At 45.8% G+C, this 16,456-nt stretch overlaps 1 protein-coding gene across 1 annotated transcript in view; it reads left to right on the top strand.

Annotated features, from left to right (window-relative positions):
* The first annotated feature begins 1,452 nt into the window (after positions 1 to 1,452).
* The window catches only part of hpca (hippocalcin), a 24,054-nt gene continuing 9,050 nt past the window's right edge, over positions 1,453 to 16,456 (top strand). The window contains exon 1 of the mRNA XM_079288657.1: positions 1,453 to 1,773. The gene's annotated coding sequence lies outside the window, so the exon portion shown is untranslated. The remainder of the gene's footprint in view (positions 1,774 to 16,456) is intronic.

The following is a 16,456-nucleotide window of genomic DNA, read 5'->3' as shown; positions in this document are numbered from 1 at the left end:
CGCCACTGCTAAGGGCTAATGAGACGTGATCATCCCACACCACAGCGGCTGATTAAGAAGCTGACCACCTCATCTACAATCCATCATGGCAGACATTGTCTCTGGAAATTGTTTCCGCTCAGGGCGCCTGCGTGCTCGAATGTGTAGTTTTAGACTTTTCCTGTCGGGGCAGCGCTGGTTACGCAGGCCGGCTGTCCCTTCAATGAGCAACCAAAGTTAGTCCGGCGAGACCACCGACTGTGAGTCATCTCCAACCTTTGGACACAATGAAGAAAAACAAACTTCCCACAGCTCCCTCAAGTTCTGTGAGGTGTGACGATGTATATGGCTGATGTCTGGCTCAGATGGCCAATTGTGTGTGTGTGTGTGTGTGTGTGGGTGTGTGTGTGTGTGTGTGTGTGTGTGTGTGTGTGTGTGTGAGTGTGCGATTCCAGATGCAAGGTTGAGAGGTTGCCCTTCAAAAGTAAAAGAGCATTAAATGTGTGTGCATCCTTATTCAAATTGTGCACAGAAAAGAGTGCAAACACCGTAATTAAAAAAAAAAAGAAGTTTGCAATCAGATTGTATGCTTGGCTGAGGTGGAACATTTGGTGAGGGATAAGAAATGAATGTGACAGAGTGCAATAGAAACAGACTGAGTGAATAAATCATATCATATGTGAAGCATAGCCACAACTTCCTCTCTCCTGAAGAGATGAAGAAAATACAGATAAAAACATCAGATGTGTGAAGTGATGAGGAGTCATTTTCCTCAAAGGACGACATGAAATGGACATTATTTATTTATTTTTCAAAAAAGTAATAATTATAATTGGGTAACACGTTCAAAGATGGCGTCCCAGTATTTCCTTTGAAAGTTGAAATACTCGTATGTCTTATATTATTCCATTTCTGTGACATTTTGTAAGGGTAGGCTACACACTGGAGATGCATAGACTATAGTGCTGTAATATAATGAGATGCTTTATCCTATCCAAAATGATATTATCGTGACAAAGGAGGCAATACTGTACAATAAGCACAGTTTTGTCTCCACTGGGTCAATATAGGAACATTACAGTCATATTTCATTGTGCATTGCTTGTTTGTGACCTTTGTGCAATCTTCATCTCCATCACAAAGAACAGAAATGTGGCGCAGAAGATTATATTAGTATACACTCAGCACGGTGCGCCAGCATTCTATGTTGTGACACACACACATCTATCTGTTTTTAGCGGGGGGGGGGGGGGGGGGGAGAGAGAAAGAGAGAGAGGGGAGGAAAGTAGGAGGAGGGCTGTGCGCAACGTCGGTGCCGATAGGCGCAGCGCTGTCTAATTAAAACCCTACCACGTAATGCGGAGGAAAGCTCCCCCCCCTCCCTCCCTCCCGGTTTAAATCCACTCCAACAGCGCTCACCACCGGAACACACCGCCCGCCGCTGCTATCCCGTCCCGACCCCTGGAGGAGAGCAGCAGCTCCGCACCGCAGCACCACCACTGCTGCCTCTCGCCTGCACGGTAACATGGTTTGCAGGGCTCGGCTGCTGTAGCCAAGGGGCCACTTAGTCTGTTCCTCAGCGAGTGTGCGGTAACAAGCAGCAGAAGCAGCAGTAGTAAAGCAGACGGAGATCCCGCACCGCTGTGCATCAGGAGCACCGGAGGAAAAAGCGTCCGGTGCCGAGCCGAGCCGAGCATCCCTGCACCGCTGCCCGCCCGTCCTGCACACCGGCCCGGCTGAACCGGAGCAGGGACACCCTCCTCCCCGCAACAGACACAACCTCGGCTTCATCGGGTAAGGACGAGGGGCGACTTTCGTATACACCGCAGATGTTTAGCCCTCTCTTAAAGATGTAATGTTTTCTGTAACGCCATCGCTCGTGTCGTGAATTCGGCTCGTGGAAAAGCGACACAGGCGCTGTTGTTCGCTTATTTCGGCTGTGTGTGGCGACAAGAACCCGCCGACCTATAGAGCACAGCCGATGTGACCTGAACACATTCCCGATGCCCTCTGCAGCTTGTCTGATCGCAATGAGACAGATGTTTGTGCGTCCCACTCAGGTTGATCATCTTCTTTTATCGATTTAATCACACAAAAAGAACAATGAACGGACTAAAAAACCTATTTTCCACAAGCCAATAGGATGAGTGCGTTATCGGCCATGCGATTGTTTATGAATGATGTGAACACGTGACACGAGGCAAGCGTGGATGCGCATGGCGCTGCTCTGGAGCCTCCAGCTCTCCTCTGTGTGTCAGTCATGAGGTGCATTCATCTCCCTGAGAGGCAGCCTGGAGGAAAAATTGCACCCTCTTATTTGCTTCCTTATTCCACCCACAGTCATAGTTATAAGCTATAATATTCCCTTTGAGACCGCAGAGTATGTGTGTGGTGAATTACACTCACGATGTCGCAGCATTTTCTCATATAGCAACATTACAGAGCGATATTCCAAACAGGCTGCTGCAGTAAGTTTATAGACATTTCTAGAACATATCTTCTCATATTTCACAGTAGCTGCTAATGCTATCTCTGCTGATTCCTTCTCTGTAGAAGAGTAGGATTACTATAATATGAGCTGAGTGAAAAGTTACGCTCTCTGTTGCCATAATGCAGCTTGTGCTGCATCCATCAGCCCACATCCTCTTACAGCTGCAATCTCCGCATCTCATGCTTCTCGTAAGACGTGATTTGGAATATTATCTACGCTGGAAATCTCTTGTTATTGACAGTGTTGTGTAGTCAAAATCAATAAAATCAGAGGCAGCCGGGGTGTCTATGCCATGACATCTTCAATAAGCATCTGTCACCAGGTGTTTGTGACCGCTTCTCTCCTTTTTCCTGTGAGAAGAAGTCTGTTTATGGCCTGATTCAGGCCCTGCTTTGCTACACTGATGTGATGCATTCGCCTCTTTTCTTTCCCTATACGTCACCCAGCTGCTTCAGCTTTAACTGCTTCCTGTCTTGTGCAGAGAGCCAGCCGACCCGACCCTTGCAGGACTATTCAGAGGAGTCACGTGAGTGGCAGTCTTGGGGTCGAAAAGGCGCCACGGTCGCTCAGCGGTTGTCATTTTAGTGTGGCTAATGATGGAAAGAATGATGAGAGGTCCGGACGATGTGGCCGGCATGAGGTGTGACCCCGGGGTTAATGGGAATGTGGTGCACGGGCGACGGTGCGGCCCCTAACAAATTGAATCATATTTAGGGATCCTGTCCGAAGGAAGCCTGCTCGACTCAATTTGCTCCGGTTGCTGCGGACGTTTTGTTTGGGAGGAGGCAGAGTTTAGCCTCCATGTGCTAATGCTAGTTGTTACATAAGAAGATAAATGTGTGCTGGAGCGCTACTCTCTCTCTCGCCTGCACACACACACACACACACACACACACACACACACACAATCATAACTTTTAACCCTCAGGCGTTAAGCTCCGAGCCAAGGTGTGTTTTATTGATATTGGTGGTTTTTATTTAGAGTTGAATTAGTCCCTTTGGAAGAAAATAAAAAGAGTATATTCATGGAGTGAATAACAAAGCGATGGACATAAACTGGCTCTGTGGTCTGGTGGGAGCACAGTAATGGAGAGGAACATTTTCTTTATGAAGAACAACCACTTTCAATGTTGCATTTACCAGAGATGTGCTCATAAGAGTCTTTGAACACGAAGCATGAAAGAAAAGCATAAAAAACAACCAAAGAAATCTAAGTCAACTAAATACAAAACGATCGATGAGCAAACTAATCGACTGTCATAATCAAAGAGGCAGACCTACTTGTGCCAAATATGACGGCGGTGGAAGCAGCATGATGACAACAGACTGTGGTACGTGTCCCGTCTTACCAACATTCAACTTTGTGTTTGTTGTTTGTAAGCCAGAAGACTTTCAAGTGTTACGTATTTATTAAAAAACAAGTTTAATTGACATCACCGTGTTACTCATGAGCCCCACCGACTTCAATCTAGTGAGAAAGTATCAGAAGCCTTTGTTCACCTCACAGCTTAGTTTCTGGAATAACCCAAAAAGAGAAATCCCTTTGCCTTTTTGTCGAGGGAACCAGTGCCAGTCTAACTTCCGGAGTTGTCCTACAAAAACACGTCATCCCTGCAGCACTCTCTTTCTCAAGCCAGAGGCAAAATAGTCCTGATGACGTCACTATGACGTCACCAGGGTTGGTTCTCCGACTTATCAAAGCTCCTGTAGAGTCACAGAAGACATCATACAGCTGTTTTCACTGGCTGAGGAGCACTCATCACGCTCCTTGAATGGACTACAGCACCCATAATGCATGTGCCTTGGACATAGTGGCATATTACATCGTTCTCAGGGAACAAGAGAGAATCAGATCCATTTTGAAAGGAATAACCAAGCTTTGTAAGCCCTCTCGCTATGCGGCTGTGCTTTCATACACGCAGGGGAGTGGGGATGTGGCCTGCGTGGGTCGACATGAGGTCTGCCCCATAATCTGCCCTGATCCTGCAGGGACAGGCGTCTCCTGCCCGTCACATCCAGTCTGACACAGCCTGCGATAAGGCCGAGAGCGAGAGAGAGCGAGAGAGAGAGAGAGAGAGAGAGCGAGAGAGAGCGAGAGAGAGAGAGAGAGCAGCTGCTCTGCTGGAGGTGGACCTGAACCAAAGATGTTACAGATCAATCCCAATGAGATGCTCCATGTGGTTCAGAGCACAGACGGTGTTGGGTTCGGTCCTTGTTAGAGCATCCTCACTGTATGACTCAACCTGCACGATGGCGGTTGCTGCTGCTCCCCCCTTTTGTGAATGGACTGCAGTTGTTTGCTTTTACCTCCATATGTGGTTTGTGTGAACAAACCAGCTGTGGAGCTCCAGCAACATGATTGTTCGAATCCCCCGTTGTAGGGAGGTCTAGCTGCACTGTCGCCAGTGAATCCGATCAAAAGACACTGGGCTGGAGCAGTGTGAAGGAACTGGCATCCTCCTTTTGTCTTCTAACGAAAGCATAAAAAACAAATGCAACGGGGATTTAGCAACAATTTAGTTGCTAACAAGAAAATACGTTTTGAGTGGAGATTTTGTACAAACAACAGTACTTCCGCTACTTCACCTCCTGTTCTCTGCTCTCCTCTAGCCATTAGGAGGCTGAGAGGGCAGCCAATTACTCCCCGAGCTCGGCATGCGGTTTAGCTAATGAAGTCAGCGGGCAGAAAAAGTGTCTGAACCAGTGTGTGTGTGTGTGTGTGTCCTTTAGCATAAAAGGGTCAACGGCTCTCGGCTGATGAGGCGTAGGGTGGAGAACACACTCCACCGATACCTCTGAGATCATATCTCAAAGCAGGCTGTTCCTCTCTCTGTGCCTCTGGCTACATCCACACTGAGACGTTTCCGTTTTAAAATGAAAACGATCTCCGTTCACACGGGCGCTGTCGAAATCATTTCCATCCATACTTACACGACTGCGCACGAATATCACATGACTATTCACGTACACTGGGCATGCGGGTGCCCGTGTACTTTAATAATAAAAAGATTGGGGTTGATACAGATCTTTCTCTGTAATCTGCCTCTTTAGACTCACGCGGGCAAATAATTGTGGAAAAAAAGTTGTATTTTTCAAACTTACTTACGTCTCTCTCTCAAACGCATCACATTTACTTTAAAATAAACACTTATAAATCAAAGTTTACTCGTTTATGGGTCGTTTATGGGATAGCAGCAGTTCTCTTCGCTATCTGCACCAGGGGGATCATGTGACCGCTTCTGAGCGAGTGTGTCTGTCCACGGCTAATCCCACATTCTCCTTCAGCAAACTGCATAATATGTTGGGTGGTCAGTAATGGCTGCATGCTCTCGTGGTGGTGGCGCCTCTCACTTTCTCACTTTCTTGGCTGGTGTATGGTGACGTAGCTAACAGCTAGTTGAACTACCAGTACACACACTGCTGAGTACGCCTCTGCCAATCAGCTGCTACGCGGGTCGAATGATTGGTGAGTTGAATTTTGGTTTTGGCAGATTGTATGAAATGTTTTTAAACGTCGATTTAGAGCAGATTGTCTGCATTCATCGTCGCTTTAGTTAGTGTGAACAGTCGTTCCTACAACTCTGCATATCTCAGACCAAAGCGCAGGTCATCTTACTGGACTCAGCAGCTTCTCAACAGTGAGTTTGAGTTGCTTCCATCAGGCGACACAAACAGAGACGAGGTATTTTCTTCCATCAGTTATTGGCATTTTAAACACAATGTGACGTGGCCTGTTTATTGATCGGTACCTCGTGGTTTCTGCCGTTTTCTTCTTTTGCTGCTTTCTCTGATGTTTTTGTTGACAAGCGACTTGTGTATGGACGTATTCCATTGATTGCTTGATTTTCCGTTCCTTTTGTTTCATTGTTGACTGCTCTCTGTAAGCCAAATTGCCGCTGTGGGACATAAAAGCTCTACTCTACCTCTGAGCAAAATGTGAGGAGTTTTATGGAAGAATAACCACCAGCTGAGTCTCTACCTCAGCCGCATCAATATCAACAGAGTCGTGGCTGTTGTGCCTGTATTTTTTGTTCATATGAGAGTAGAGCAGTATTGACACAGTGACAGGAGCGAAAGAAAATGTTCCCAGTGAAAAATGACACCCTGTTTCATACCATGACAGCATCAATTAAGCTCAGCGTTTCCCCCTCGCCAGCTTCTCGCTGGGCTCTCTGGGCAATAACAGAGGGCCAATCAGAAATAGAAAAATCGATGTGGCGCCGGCTGGCTTGGATGCATTTACAAGCAGCCGTAATGACTGCAGACTCCTTTCTGCAGCTGCTGGTGCAATCACATTGCAACCTTTATCTGTGGAGCAGAAGAGTATTCTCCCGCAGAGCACTCTTATAGTCTTAGAATGTGAACCGCTATCATGCTGATGTTTGTGTCTTTCCTCTCATACGACATTTCAATGTCTACAGAATAGTTCTCATGTGTTGTTCCAGCAATGTAGACATTTAGCTGGAACTTCTATGTATGTCATGAGTGTTCCCTTAAATTTGCCGCGTTTGCACCAAACAGCAGAAAGACCAAGTTAGCGACCAGCTGGTGGCAATCCTGCAGCATTTAGCAGCTGAAGAGACGGACAGTCATTCTTTCATTCACCGGGTGGCCGGAGACACGACTCCGACCGTTTGATAATGCTGCTCCGTAACTGCTGGATGTGTAAATAAGCAACTGTTTGTATTTGTGTTCAATTCAATTGCTTTAGTTCGTTATTTTCCTGCGGAGGAAGGGAAGCTGCAGCCCTGGTGATAGCTAATGGGGATCCGTTTAACTGAATAATGAATAACACTTCATGATGTGCAATAACACAGAAATGATGCTTTACCTGAGTGAAATATACAACTGAACCATACCTTGTTTCATCACGGGACAATGTGTGCATCATTTAATACTCCTCGTGATAGAACTTCCCCCAGAATGTAATTGCGGAAACATTGATCGTGCAGTATGTAATAAGGAGCAAAGGAATGTCTTCTCGGCCTGCAGTAAGTCACACTTGCAGCAGTTGTAATCTACGGCTCCGCGTTGAAAGAACGAGAGGCTGGGAGCGAGAATGCAGAGCGGCAGCACATGAGAGTCTGCAAGCGAACACGAGGAGCGGTCCGAACGCGTGACCTCTCCGTCGGAGCCCAGAGCCGGAACTGTGCGAGTCGCAGCGCTGCATTGTGGGATATCTCCATCACGCAGCTCGTGGGCCTCTATCGGTGCGACACGACCGCTCGCCAAGGGCAACTTCTCGCTGAGTCGGCCGTTTCCCTTCCTGCTGGTATTTTTTGACATTTTCTCTCTCTTTGGCTCATCACCAGCAAAGGGGATATGAAAGTGAGGCAGATGCAATGTGGCCAGGCGTTGTGGCGCACTCGTCCAGTCACCCCTCTCTCGGCCGAAGCATGAGATTCAGGTTGTTTCCTAAGCACGGCACAGGCTGCGTGCCTCTGCCTTATTTGGGAATCGAGGGTGCCTTTTGGGTCACAGAGTAGGTTCAACACATTGCGTTTCCTTTGAATCAAATCTTTCAGAAATAGAGAGAAGTCAGAGTTAGATTGTGATTGTGAGAATGCAATCCTCTTCATGTCAGTATATTAGTTAGTATGTAAGTATAGAGCAATGTCCTTTGCCTTTTATTAATGTGATGACTCTTTGGCCAGAGCTCCGTGTCTCCCACGACTCCAACCACCACTTCTGCTGTACACGTCAGAGCCCCAGGTGACACCATCGTAACACACCGAGGGGATTTCTTCATCTTCCCAGGACATGTTTGCATCATGTAAAGATAACAGGATTTCATATTAAGGGCAGCAAACGGTATGCTATGAACAGCAACTATCCTTATTTGTTGCCGGTGTGAGGATGAAGCAATATGGCAAACACCCACAGTTCACTTTGCACAATCTCTAAACACGAGCACCGCCAAGAGTGTTTTATAGATTCATTCAATAAGGGCTGTCGTGTGAGTCACACGTTTCGAAGGAAGTGTTATAACCACGTGTCGGAGGTGTGAAAAGGAGAAGAGGGGTGTCGAAAATGAAGTGTAAAGATAGAGAAGGGCGGACAAACACAACACGTGAGCCAGAGGGGTCGCAGTCTTGTCGTCCGTGTGTGTGCCAGCGAACATCTGGAAGAGTCTGACGCTCCTGCCTCTCCCATCTGCCTTTCACACCCCCGACGCTCCGGAGCTCCACGTGACCGGAGCTTTCCCTTTTCCCTTCCCTGCTGCGATGATAACGTTCACTGAGATACTGGCAAAATGACCAAGTGTCAAGAGAAATGATTTGATCTGCGCGATGAAATATCTGCCGTACGTCACTGAAGTGTTGCTCAGAGGGGACGCTCGTCCTGAGTCGGCTGTACTGGCTATTTGTAAAACCATCACGAAGTTAGTTAACTGCTGACGTTAGCTTCTTCGTTCCATCAACTGGTTTGGAGCGAATAAACTCGGCTACATCGTGGTTTAGAAATTGGTGTGAAATACTGTTTCACAATATGTCATTTCATATCTCAACAATGAGATGTCTTCTGGTAATTCAAGAAATAAATAGTCCATATGAGTATTTTCTCATTTAATTAAGAACTTTGGTGCTAAATAATACAATTTTCTGAGAAATTTAAGTGAGTGTGCTTATTGTTTAGACAACGTGACTGTAAATGTGTGAATGTATCACGATATCTGGATATATCATTTTAATTGCGATACGATGGCATTAAAAGACGATGGCGTATCACGTTCACTGTTTGCCAGGCCTGCATGGCTGTAACCCGTGAGTAAATAGAGCAGAAGAAGAAGTAGAGGTTGCAAACTGGAAACAAAGTCGCCATCCAGCGAAGAGTTTCTTCGGGGATTTGTTTCAATTGGGCAAGTTTAGATTGTTCATTCATGTCAGCTAATATTAGCAAAGTTCCACGCTGTCCGGAGACTCAGACGAGTGTTTCTGTGATTGAATACGACAATAGCACGGAACAGTTGATCAGTCATGAGTTCAATGTTCGCTACAACTGAATTATTCAGCAAAGCTGTTTCCGGTATTCATGACATTCTAACCTGCTTACTGTAGTTATTTAGCCTGACATTATGAGCCTAATGTTTGGTGTGTTGAGGTATATTGTGTTACATTTGTGAACTTTTCTCAGTTCGCTTTTTGAAGCGCCAGGGTCAGACGTGTCAGTAATACGTTTTTTATTCCTCAATCTAAACGTCAACCTAACGTTAGTCTGGTGGCTCAGTGAGACGGCAGATACTCAGTAACCACTTATCTCTATGGAAGAAACACTTTGTGCGGCAAAACCAGGTTTTATTTTGTTTGAACTCACAGACAGTCGGTATTTGCTGGCGAATTATTTAAAATAAAATCAGTAAAAATGTACTCCAGCTAAGCCATGAGGAGCTGAAACACCAGCGATCTTTATTTCATTCCTCATCACAGGACCATCCTTGACCTCAATAACTAACATAATTGCCTCCAGCGACAAAGAAGGGAAGTTGATGCTGGGAGAGTAATTGCCATCTTCATCCTGGGAAGTGTGTGCTCCTGCAGTGTGTGTGTGTGTGTGTGTGTGTGTGTGTCTTGCTGCAACGTGCTGCTGCGGGACGTGAGCTAAAATACCCTCCGGTGCCTCGGAAGCCCTTCACCCTGGAGGCCTCTCTCAGTAAAGGATGTCCCCTTTTTTAGAGCCCTTGGAGAGCTTTAAAAACGGGCGCAGTAACCCTTTAAACACACACCTCTCAGGCAACGTGATACTGTTGGCAGGTTGAAAGGAGAGAGGTTTGATTCAGTGTCCTATTTAACTCGCCCCTTACACTATCGTTTACACCCGGAACAACAACTACACCTGACCGCCAGCTTTACAGACAAGCTGCTGAACGGACCTTCTCTCCCGATGCATGCAGGTTTGTACTCACATCCACTTTTTGAACGGCTTGCTTTGTCGTTCATGTGCATGCATGTTCGAACCTCATTAAACCTGAGCACGTACATGTCAGGTGTGGAAGGATGAGAGGCTCTTGTCCTCCATTATGTCTACTGTGTTTTGACCAGAAAACTAAACCAGGACATCATGACGAACCCACTTTTGGGTAGTTTAGTGACAAGGATAACGGCCAGAGGCTCGGGGTTCCAGCGGGTCCTTGTTGCCAGTGGAAAGATCTGGAGCAGCGATACCAGGGGAGCTCAGGCAGCAGCAAGCTAGGCCCGAGGCATTTAGCAAAGATCAGGGGCTGTTAAAAAACGACAAAAACTGACATTGGCAACATTTTTGGAAGGACAGAAGGAGGGAGGAAAAAAAGAAAAGGAGAGGCTAGAAGAGACGGAGGGAAGACGGGTGTTGTATGTCAGCATATCGATTGCAGCCGAGGATAGAAGTTTATCAGGATTCTCCTTCACCTCAGCGGCAGGAATAGAGCTTGTGACCCCAGAGGGGAATCCAGGGATGCTATGGATTTGTTTAGGGGTCAGTTTGGCAATGCCACTTAAATCATCGATGGGAAACTTGATATATCATTTTAGTCTGAGAACAGACTTATGCTTATTTCTCATACCAACAAATGTCCCCATTGACTTTCTCAGGAAAACAGAAAACCATTGTTACGCCGATGTGATTTTCTCCTTAAAGCCCCTGAAGAGAGCCTCAGAAACAGTGGCTATATAAATATATATATATATATATATATATATATATATATATATATATATATATATATATATATATATATATGTACATATATATATATATGTATATATATATTTATATATATATATATATATATATATATATATATATATATATATATATATATATATATATATATATACATATATATATATATATATATATATATATATATATATATATACATATATATATATATATATATATATATATATATACATATATATATATATGCCTAAACTGAATGAACAAGCTGAATGACTTTGCAAATAGTCGTTAATGATGACGGTGAAGATTTGGCGGGAAAAAGACCGTTCATTAAATCCAGTGATGGTGAATGTCGGTTTGAAGTGAACCTGTTCCAATCAGCAAATTGATTCATAACGTCCACCTGTACGGCATGTTCAGTATGTGCTTTTGAATGCCGTGTCATTGGTAAGAACTGCTCCGCTAATCTGTTGGTAATCCTTCGCTCATCCACAGGATTACGCTGATAGCTGTACGGATGCTATGCTGGTAATTATTGGACACGTTTCATTGGCATACCTCAATTAACAGAAGTCAGTTTTGTTGAATGAAAGTCTTTCCGAGACCACTCTTTCCTCAGCTCAGAAATCCGTGCACTTCTTACTTGAGTGCACAGATTCTTGACATTAGTTGTACGAGAGCACGAATACCTGTCATAGCTTCCTGACAAAGGGTCGGATTATCTTAGAGGAGAGAACAGTACTGACGTCTTACAGTGCGTCTCATTCTACCACTGTGTCCTGGAGGAACTGGAACCTGCTTCAGCTGCATCCCCCCCTCATGGGAGCGCGGCTACAGCTGGTATAATAAGCTGTCTGGGTGGAGGGCCACGACTCGGCCCGTCAGCAGCCGAGTCTCCCGTCTTCGTGCGTGGCAGACACTGTGGATTTTCATCTGTTATTATGCTCGGGCCCCGTGCTAGAATTACTCTCTGAAGGCCACAGCGCTGCACGGAGCAGTGTCGGATATGTTCCTCTTGTTTTCTTTGATCCTTCTGTTTATCCGCTCTCTTTCGTCTTCGTCTCCCCGTCCATTTTCCGCCCATGTGCTCTCTCTTAGACTCACATGTTGTCTCATCAACAACTGCTGTAGCTTGACTCCCTTTGAATGCGCCAACTGTGCAGACACTCGGCTCGCCGTCTCCTCTAACCCTGCCCTTCCCACACACACACACACACACACACGCGCGAGCGTTGCACGCTACAGTCGGGAAGCTAGCCCGAGCTCTCTCCGCTGTGAATGAAGGGACCGATGCCGCGCTGACCTGAGCCGCATGCTGCTGAAAACAAGCTATGAGCAACGGCTTTGAGTGCCTGGTTTACTGTTGTGTCTTTTATTTACCAAAATCAACAGAAAAACTGCGGCTGTAATCATAGCCGCCCACACTTTTCTCTTTGTGGTTGTCGCCTCGCTCAATGACTGTGCACTTTTCTGCAGGGGTGAAATTACTGGCTTGTTTATGAAATTTGGGCTGCTGCATCTGGCCGGGGTTTTAAAAAATATTGTTACCAAACAAGCTGTCATGTTATGGTCAAAACGCGAGATTTAGGCAACTTTGTCGTTACCACTCATATTAATGACTCAATGTACTTGAGAGAGGGGGGGGGGGGGCTTAGCGAAGGGTCCATTGCTGTCGTCTGTCACTCAGCAGGACAAATTGCATCCGTATTCGTCCACAATGTGCTATTATTACATACAAAATGTCCAGTATAATTTAGCTCTTATGTGCAGTGATGTGTCATACATGTAGAAACATGACTTCTTATTAAACAGGAATGAATACATTCTTGTGATGAGACCGTCCAGTGCCACAAAAGCTATTATCTCGGATCGCCTTGTTCTCCATAGAGCTGTGGGAAGAGGTTTGCCTGCATGACTTAAGAGCCCGCAAATAGTCCCAGATTTCAGAACAGAGTATTGATCTTTGCTTGCTTGGAGCCCAAGTAATGTATACGTGGAGGCACTCAGCTTTGCTGGAAGTTTTCAGTCACGTAAACCAGTTTGTTACTTCTGATGGAGGACACTGTTTCGCGTCATTGTGACCCAGATGGAAATAGCATTGCCCTCTGATGGCCGTGTTGTAAATGAGGTCAGCCTCCTCCCAGATGGAGGTCTGAGTTCCTGAAAAGAGGTCTGCCGCTGTTGTCCTGCAGGGCCAGAGGGAAGTGTGTGTTTAAACTCAATCAGACAATCCGGCATGTCGACGGCACCATCAAGCGTGCCGCCGACACGCAACGTTGAAAAATGTCCTTTTATTCGTAATTCACATGACGTTTACAAAGTCCCCTTCGCGATCAGCAGATGGCGTTAGTTGACTCCCAGTGTCACCTGTCGCGTAAGGGTGGAAGTGCTGAAGACCTTCTGCCAACGGTGATGAGTCCAGTTCTCTTGAGCGCTCACTGCTGCTCGGGAGACGGATTCGATCTACTTCCTTATTTTCACTCCATAAAGTCTTCTTCGTCCATGAAACCACATCACGTGGGCACACGTTCTCATTCACAGCGCGTCAAAAGGCGCCTCTGTCATGCCACTCGGCATATGATGCAGACGCTCCGTGCGTTCAGCTGACTCCAATGTAAACCCATCTGCGTCCTTGGATGCTCGGAGAAAAGGCTGCGGGAGTGTAACGGTGTGGTACAAAGACTGAAAGAACTCACCCGAGGCAGGAGGGAGGGTCGAACAAGCACAAGACTTTCCACCAGGAGCTTTGAGGGCATCAAGCATCTCTATGTGACCAGCTGGATTGAGAGCGTTTGCTCATATGAATTACAAGACAAGTGTGTATATATATGTATTTATTTGAGTTGTTTTCTATGAATAAATATCTCTGGCACTGCATCGTACGGATCGTTCTCATGTAAACTGAGTGGGATAGTTCCAATAGGCATTCTTCACTGTTTTCAGATCTTTGTTTTATAGAGTGTGCGCTCAGAACAAGTGGGTATCTGACAATGAACATATTCATAAGAGGAATCATGAGGCGAGCGAGTCCTTTTTGCAGTTCTCTAAATGTGGTTGTGATAATCTCTGGAGTATGATTTTTTCCATTGTTCCCTTCAAAGAAAGACATCCCCGATCTGCCCCAACTGTCCTCTGTCTGTTCTCCCGTCCGTCTCTCATCCTCTCCCTCTGAAGTCAACGCCACGTAAGCCTTTCAAGCCTTTTAAGCCTTGGCTTCTGCACTTTTGTGTCCTTAAATGTGGCTTCATCACGTCCTCATCTCCTCTCCTCGGTGTCAGTCCGCTGCCAAATCATCAGCGGCTATGTGTGTTTTTTTTACATGAGTTATTTAAAACGAAACGAGGACGATGGCAGAGTACAGTGAGGTTTGCGCATCCTCCCTCTTTGAGAGTTATTATCAGGATTTTGACATCTGAGTGCAGCAGGAGAGTGAGAGAGCTCCACACTGAGGACCAGCCCTCATTCTTATTTTTAACCACTCCCTAAATGTCTTCTCCTTGAATTACTCTCTGCATCTTCATCAATCCTTCCTCTCTTCTCCCTCTTCGTCTTCTTTTTTCCCCTCCCTGTCTCTTAAGGTGGAAACGCATGCATTTGAATGAGTTCATTGGTATCGATCAGCAGCTTCTGGACTAGCAGTGGCTCTCAGGGCACGATGTGTAGCGAGCAGGGATGCACAGGGTTGATGGGAGAAGTCGTTTCACGTTGGAATCCATTATTAATATCTAGAAGCTCAGTTCCTCACTTTATGATTGCAACCAATAGAACAAATATTGTTTGAGGCGTATAGCTGCTGTCAACGGGGTGGTCGAGCAGCTATAGCACCGTAAACTACATTTATATACCCACAATAACACAAAATCCCATTTTTTTTCGGGTGATAATGTTGTAAAATATATCGAGAGACTTTCAAAGCTTCCTCTGAAAGTCTCAGTGGAAGCGTCGAGTGTTAGAGAAATGATATTTGATACAGACGTCAGTGTTGTGCACCCACAATGCTGTCAACACTTAAATTTATTATTTCCAACAGAGTCTTAATACTGAAAATAAACAGTTGCGAGAGGCGGATTAAGATCACAGAAGAACTCTGCAATTACTTAACATTTCTAGAGGTCCCGAGGTGATACGAGCTCAGAGGGAATAGGGCTTAAGACGGTATTACCACAACACTTGTTGGGCAGGAATTATGGGAAATTGCGGGGAAGGATACAAACACAAAGAGCTGGAGGGAGGAAAACAGAGAGAGAAAAGAAATATGGATGAAAGGTATAAGCTGCCCGGCGCCTCAGGTGGCCTTTCAGAAGCCGCGACGGGAGGCTGAAAGCACTCAAGTGAAGAAAAGGAAATCAATGGCGCTTGTCTTTCTTTTTTGTCTCTTTTTTCACGTGGCATCAGCTCTGTCTGCTTTATTGTAGTGCCTCATACCACTTCAACCCCTCCCTTCGTTGTCTATCGTCGCTGCTCTCCGATTCCTCTCGCTTTCTTCCCTCTCACCCTCTCGCCCCATCCCTCATCCTCCCTAATGACTGAGGCAGCTGTTGGCAGGCGATATGAAGGCGTCCTATGAGCATACAACAGCGGGGCCTGTCTAAAATGTTAAATTGGACTTTGGACTTATCTCTTCTCTAACTCTTTCTGACGTTCTCGTTTTCGAATCCCTCCTGTTCTCCGCCGCTTTCTTTCGCACTGAAACGGGCCTTTTATTAAAACCCTGATATTGGCCAGCCACTCTCACCAGCGTCGTCCACCTCTGATGATGACGGTACCTCCCTGCCTGCACATAGTCAATATGTCTTTTTTGATGTTTTTTTAATTTCACATGGCTGCCCAGAGAAATCATTCCGGCTCGGAGTGGGAGGATTTTACTCAACAGTCTGTAAAATCTGCAGTGAAACTGGCTTCAGTCCTCCTTAAGGGGCGGCTAACCCAACTCAAAGAATTCAATTACTTTTAGTGTCCACTGATGGGCTATAAGGTGCTGAGGGGTTTCAGGGCAATAGAATGGCCTTTTAAGAAATCCAATCATAATGCTGGCACGAAATATCTGGCTACTGGCTGCTTTATGACAAATACATTTGGAATCAGCCCGCAAAGGTTTCATTTTAAAGTTGTAGATTCTTCCAGTTTGTGCCTACATTTCCATCCTATTCTATGTCTCAGATACAACACTGCTCTGGGCTATTGCCTTGTTCTGAACCGGGGAAATTATTGCAACTTGGAAATTGGTTTTCATTATTTTGTATTGCCAAAACTCGATGCAGTTAGTGTCGTGAAGCGACTTTCTGGGTTATCGGAAGATGGTCAGCAGTGTGATGATGACACACGAGA

Source organism: Melanostigma gelatinosum (assembly GCF_949748355.1).
Source record: "Melanostigma gelatinosum genome assembly, chromosome: 17".
NCBI lineage: Eukaryota > Metazoa > Chordata > Actinopteri > Perciformes > Zoarcidae > Melanostigma > Melanostigma gelatinosum.
The sequence above is the reverse complement of the archived record's forward strand: the minus strand, read 5'-3'. Positions and strand labels throughout refer to the sequence as shown.